The sequence below is a fragment of the Cotesia glomerata genome, linkage group LG1 (genome assembly GCF_020080835.1).
Source record: "Cotesia glomerata isolate CgM1 linkage group LG1, MPM_Cglom_v2.3, whole genome shotgun sequence".
In the NCBI taxonomy this organism is placed as follows: domain Eukaryota; kingdom Metazoa; phylum Arthropoda; class Insecta; order Hymenoptera; family Braconidae; genus Cotesia; species Cotesia glomerata.
In genome coordinates this window covers 17,923,604-17,930,321 of record NC_058158.1, presented here as the reverse complement: position 1 = coordinate 17,930,321, position 6,718 = coordinate 17,923,604, and positions in this window count along the sequence as shown.

Genomic DNA, 6,718 nt, shown 5'->3' with positions numbered 1-6,718 from the left:
GCACGTAAGTTACTATTCCTAGACATACTACCAGTGTAGTATTGATTTTTTAGAAAAACATTCTTAACATTGTTGATATACGAGTCCAGGGGATACTGTTTACGTGCTACTCAGATCTTAGCTATTGGATATTGGCCTCGTAAGTTAAGTCTGGTCAAGGTGCGTGTCAATGTCCCCATCAACCCAACTTAAAGATTCCCCTTTACTAACTCATTCTAGCTACATGGTGTCTGCTACCTATTCTCGTTATAGCTATACTCACCTGCTTGTAAATTCTTAAATTTAGGCAGTAATGATCTTTCTTCTAATTCTCTGTCGTCTGCTATCAACCGGTTGACCATACTTTATCCAGAAAATACAAATAATTGTTTTTCTGCATAAATATTTGGTCTCTGGTTTCAATAATTTTTCTTGCTCGTCCTGGGATCTATTAGCCTCTCACATCTTCTTGGTCCTCATTTTCTTCAACTTTCTGCTATGTAATCCATCTTCCCTTTCGTTTACACGTCTGTCCATAAATGGTGGTACTCGTACTCGTCTTCCAATTGTTTCGCTATCAGAGTCATCCGAAAACATACTCATGGATTCACCTGAGATTTCTAGGTCTGTTAAACGTGTTCTCCATGCAGCGTCGTCGTTGTAAACGAGGCGTTGTTACTTCGAAGTATATAGTTGTGTCCGTGCTTGGGTGTTTTCCTAATATCTCGATCTTTCAGCTGCCGTGATGATCTCCACCACTTGATCCTTCCCTATACTGCCGGTTGCTGATCTTGGATGACGATTGACTTTTTTATCGCATTTACTGGAATTGGTTTCCTTTTCGAAAGATGGTAATTTATCGAAAACTCTTCTTATCAATTCCTTTAGTGATGTACTGGGTAGAGATATGTCGTCTCAAGCTTTGGATCTTTGCTTTCTTAAACGATGAGCTATAGGTGAACCTTTGTAATTTCTTTATCTGCTGGCTCTTCCTTTCCTTTCTTTTGACTATTCTTTTCCTTTCTCTGGCTTCTCCTGTTAAGCTTGATTGTTTTTCTTTCTGCTTCGTTCCGGCTTTTCATTTCTTGATTTGAAATTTTGCAGCTTTGAGCTCGTGTAATTGGAAAATGTAATTCCTCGCTGTTCGGCTATTTCTTTTTCTTCATTGTCCGGCATATTAGGGGATAAATTGAGATAGTGCGTAGGCATTTCATGCTTGTTTTACCGGCTTTTTATAAATTACTTCGAATTGGATATTCTTCTAACTTTTAAAGCGCCATCGCGTGAAGTCTAGATGTAGGGTCTTTTACGTTACACATCCATACTAATGGTTTGTGGATCGGTCACTAGTTTAAATGGTCGTCCATATAAATATGCGGCGGAATTGTGATACTGAATGTAAAATAGCTAAAGCTTCTTTTCATATGTACTATATTTTTTCATTATCGTTTAAAACACGCGATGTATATGCGTTACTGGTCTATCTTTTCCTAGAGATAGATCTTGACTCAATATTCCTGGTTATTGCGACTCCCCTGACGCGTCTGTCGTTACAATAAACGGTTGAGACATTACATCGGGGATATTGTAATACAGGTTCTTCGCATAATTTATTACGTAATATTTCTCAAATGCCTTTTGTTGCTCTGGACCCCATCTCAAAAACTATCGTCTTTTTTCAATAAATTTGTTAAAGGTTTAGCAGTTTGGAGGCAAAATTCTGATGAATAATTATTCTAGCGGTAATAATATCCCCTACCGCCAATCCTAGAAATTAAGTCGAATATTTTTCATGTTTTGTGGTTTTGGGAAAATTTTAACTGCTTCGATTTTTTCTCGGATCAGGCCTTTATGCCGTCAGTGGAAATAATATGACCTAGGATACGCGACTCTCTGTTCGCAAAAATTCGCATTTATCCGGCTGTAGTTTAAGTCCTCCTTCAAGCGAAGCTCGCGTTGCGCGACTCGCTGTTCAGAGTTTAACTCTCATGTTCTCTCAAGTGATTTCGCAAAATAATTATATCGTCGAGATACACTAGAATATCGATTCCCCTTGTAAAACCTTAATTTAATACAATGTTCATCAAACGTTGAAATGTGTTGCAGGAGCATTTTTTAATCCGAAAGGCATTCGTACAAATTCATAATGCACCCTCAAGTGGGGTGGAGAAAGCGGTTTTATGTCTGTCCTTCGGACTTACTTTAATTTGATGATAACCTGGACTCTGAGGTCTAATGTTGTAAAAGTTATATCGCCCCCTCCTAATTGGTCTAATATGTCGGTACTCAAAGGTAATGGATATGCGTCTGTAATTGTCTTTTTATTTAACATTCTATAATCTAAAACCATACGCCATTGTTTTTGTCCCTGAGAATTATCCTTCTTTGGGACTATCCATACAGGCGTGTTATATGGTGATTTAGAATGTACGACGATACCGTCTCGTAATAAATCTTGTGTTTGTTCTTCGATTTTATCTTTTAACATAGGATGATAACGATACTGTCTCACGTTAATGGGTATGTCATCTACAGTATCGATTTTATGCTCTAGTACGTCTGTACAACCCATCTTATCTCCATCTAAATAATATAAAATCATGGTTTTTAATAATATGTTTTTCAAGGTAACTTTTACCTCCTTCATTTAAATGTTCTGGTATGCAACGAATTCCAAATTTCCGAAATACGTTCTTTGTATATTATCCGGACAATGTATGTATATTAAAAATTTTCGAAGTTTTAGATTTTTGATTTTTAATTTCCTGTTTATTTTCACTTTCGCAAGAACCATAAGATTCAGTGGAACTAGTAGAATTATAATTCTTCACATGAAACTAGTAGAATAAAATATTTTTACGTGAATTATTATTTTTATTCTGAATTTGAATTTTCGTATGATTTAGTAGAATTTGAATTTTCATTAAAGACTTAATATATAATTTCTCGATTCATATTTTATTTCTGTAAGGTTCAAGAAAATTTCTTCGGTATAGCGATGTCTTACAGTGACATCGGTAGAATTTACTCACATATAAATACGCTTTTACCGTTTTCATTTCTTTAACTCAATGCTTCACCAATAAAAAATTTGCTATTATTCTTCTTTCTCGTCATTTACGAACAACCGTGGGACATACGTTCCCCGTACTCTACTTAGGGAAGTTAGGCTACACGCGCACATACATTCCTGCCTTTGTGCGTGACGGGATAGTAATTGTTTCTTCATGTACAAAGTTAATTTTTTTACCTTTCCACATGAGACAATTTTTAGAATATAGGACATCTATATTATTACTAATTAAAGAGTCCGACCCTAAAATTCCTTCCCTTATTATGGGAAAGTCATCCGATACTATATGGAATACTACTGGGACACCGTGAAATGTAGTATTGATTTTCCCTAATGTAGCGACATGTTCTGTCGTTATACCTTTTAATTTTACTATTTCGTCTTTATCGATCCACGCTTCTGAATTTAATGCACTTAATTTAATTAAATTTATTTCGCAACCGGTGTCAATCATAACTATTACAGAATTTTTATAGCTAGGTGTATCGATTCTTATTGTAGGAGCTTGACATTTTTGTTTTAATTCGATAGAGGCGACTGAAACAATTCTCCTAACGTTTCCGATTCTTCTATTGTTTCTGATTCCGTATCTGCGTTCTGTATGTGCAAAATTGGACGTTCGGTTTGAGCTTCCCTCGATACGCCCGCTCGGGGAAGCGGTGGGAAGTTTCCCTGATACGTATTTCTAGGACTTTGATCGATGTTTGGTACCTGCTGATCATCCGCGAATCTTACCGGTCCTTTATTTCGATCATTAAAATTATTGGGATTGCTAAAATTACTTGGGTTGTTTCGATTATTAGAATTGTTTGAGTGAGGTTGGGAACTTTCACGTGAAAAGTTATTACGATTATAATTATTAGGAGGTTGAAAATTTCGATAGTTTGAATTTTGAAATTTTGCGCGATTGTAATTTTCGGGTGGTTGAAAATTTCGGTAATTTGGGTTTTGAAAATTTGGACGATTATAATTATTATTCTGTTGAAATCTAGGTTGATTAAAATTCTGGATTTCGTTGATAATTTGGTTGATTTGGAACGGTTATAGGAATTTCTGCGTATTTAAATAATGTGGTTGGCGATTAAAAATTGCTGGATTTAAAGTTGTTGAAAATTTTCTGAATTATTTGGACGTTGATATCTAATATTGTTATTATATTGCCTTTTTTGGCATTCTTCAATAGTATGACCCGGATTTTTGCAACATCTACACATTTTATCGTAGTACCGAGAGTTTAAGTTTCTATTATTATTATTTTTTTGTGGGCAATTTGTTGTCGAATGTCAATTTTCGCGACAAAATTCGCATTTTAACGGTTGATCTTGAATTACATTTATATCTTTTGTATTTCGTGAGTTTCTGTCAAAACTATACGTTTCCGTCGATCGATTATACTTATGAGGCATTTTTCCACGTAACGCGTTTTTTGCTTCTAACTGTCTTTCGATGTGAATTAAGCTTTCAGAACCGTGTCCATAAAATTTTTATTTCTAGAAATTCCTCTGCTCAATTTCTGGTTTTTAAGCCTTGGAATTAAAGAATTTTTAATTTCTATGTTATAAGTGCTTCTTCTGAACGCAAGAGGCATCATCTCTATTTTCTTTTGAGCTTTATAGGCGTCAAGAATTCCTGTTGCCTACCTGCGGGCACGATTTGTGTAATTTACTGCGTTTTCATCATCCCTTTGAAAAATTCTACCTAGTTCCTCCTAACAACCGAAGGTATGTTTTAGAAGGTGCATATAAGTTTTTTAAGAAGGTTATAAATTGTTCAACATTCCTGCGAATTCCTGTGGAAAGAATTGTCCGTCGGACTAAGTCCACGTAGTTTATTTCCTGTAAAAACTCTAACTAAACTTAAGCTCGTGTCCTCAGGGGGTATTTCATTTGCTTTTTGCTTCGCGACAGCCTTTCGACAAAATAAGAGAATGGAATATTTTGACCGTCAAAATAGGTACAACTTCGATAGCATATTTAATTGATACCGGAACGGCATATGGTCGTCTCCACGTCGGCGATTTTGTTCGCAGATTCACCACTCGATCGTTTTCGTTATCTGGATTTGGCGGAACTGGTGGAATTAGTGGATTTGCTGGATCATTTTTGATGGTCTGCTCTGTTTTGACCTCGTTTCGCACCGAAATTATTTCCTGTTGCTTCGGATTAAAAACGTTTGGAATTATTTGATTTTGATTTCTGTGTTCCGGATTTTCTAAATCCTCGAATTTTGCGTCGGATAAATTTGCTAAATCAGGGTTTTATTTTTGAACTATGATACTGTCTATTGGATTTTCTGGAGGTCGATATCGTGGTAATATTGGGGTACGAAGTATTGATTGACCTACGGGTGGGGAAATAACAACTTTAGGGTTTAATTTCCCTCTACCAGGAGATGGAGTTTCCATACCAGAGAGATCGTCACGGGCATTATTTTTCTATTGAATCCCACTTCTGACACCAAAAATTTTATTTGTGTTACGTCCTGGGACGACACAAATGTGATCAACTGCTTGTTTGTAATGGTCAGACAACTAAATGCCTTTACCCTGGGAAGTAGCAGTCGCTAATCTTGGTTGACAGATCTCTTTGATTTAGAAACTTATTGACTAGTTAACATTAAGGGATGACCATCAGAACCGGTTAAAAAAGGAAAAGAGGAGAAAATGAAATATTAAAGAAAGAAATTAAATATTTACTTACGATTTGAATACATTAAATAGGTGTTTTATTTATAACTGGTACACTCAGGATGTTGTTACGGAATACTTCTCTTACCAGGTTGTTACGATTGGAATCTCTGGTCAGTGAGCAATTGCGTGAAGTTGAATTTTAGGTCGTCTTCAAGTTGTTGAAGGTGATGTCGCAATGAACTTATGCGTTGATTCGTCTAGAGGTTGGAGATGTTGAATCTGGAGAATGGAGGCGTTAAAACTGGAAGGTCCTCCGATGTTGAGTGCGCGAGACACTAAGTTGATTGTCAACTTCTCAATGCTGAAGTTATGAATGATGGAGTCTAATTCGATATTTACTCTTTTGTATTTAATTTTAATTTTCGAAATCGATGCTTGATTTCAGTAGAAATAAATAGATGTCGATTAGAAATTGAAATTTAGTTGATTAAAATCTTATTCAAGACAAAAGAGTTCCCGAAATTGTACTGTACTACACTTTGTTGAGAGCTTCCTCTTAGTTTAAAAGCTCTTGACGCACTGGCTCTACTCTTAGTTTAAAAGCTCCTGACGCACTGGCTCTGGCAGTCCGATGCTTGCTTTTTATAATACTGCTAAGGGATGGATTTTATTCTGGAATATTCCTCAGGTGACTCACTTTAGAATGGTGTGAGGTACCACTCATGTGAATCCTGTAATTGTGTTCGTATTGTTCGTGGGGGACCTTAAACGGAATATTACCGTCCACATTCGCATAGTTAAAGTCTGTATGCTTCTTTTCCTGGAGTCCTGAGTCCACGCGTACGAATACGGGGTGATATGTGGCACCCTTAACTTTTAGCGTGAAGCTCCCTACTTTGTTTTCTGTCATCCTGTTCTCGTTAGTCGCGCAAACGTTGTTTCGACCTGTGTTTATTTATTTTCCGGCGCTCCTTTTAATCGATTTCAACCCCTCTTCTTCTTTTACTTTCTTAAATCCTGATACTTGTATTGAAATT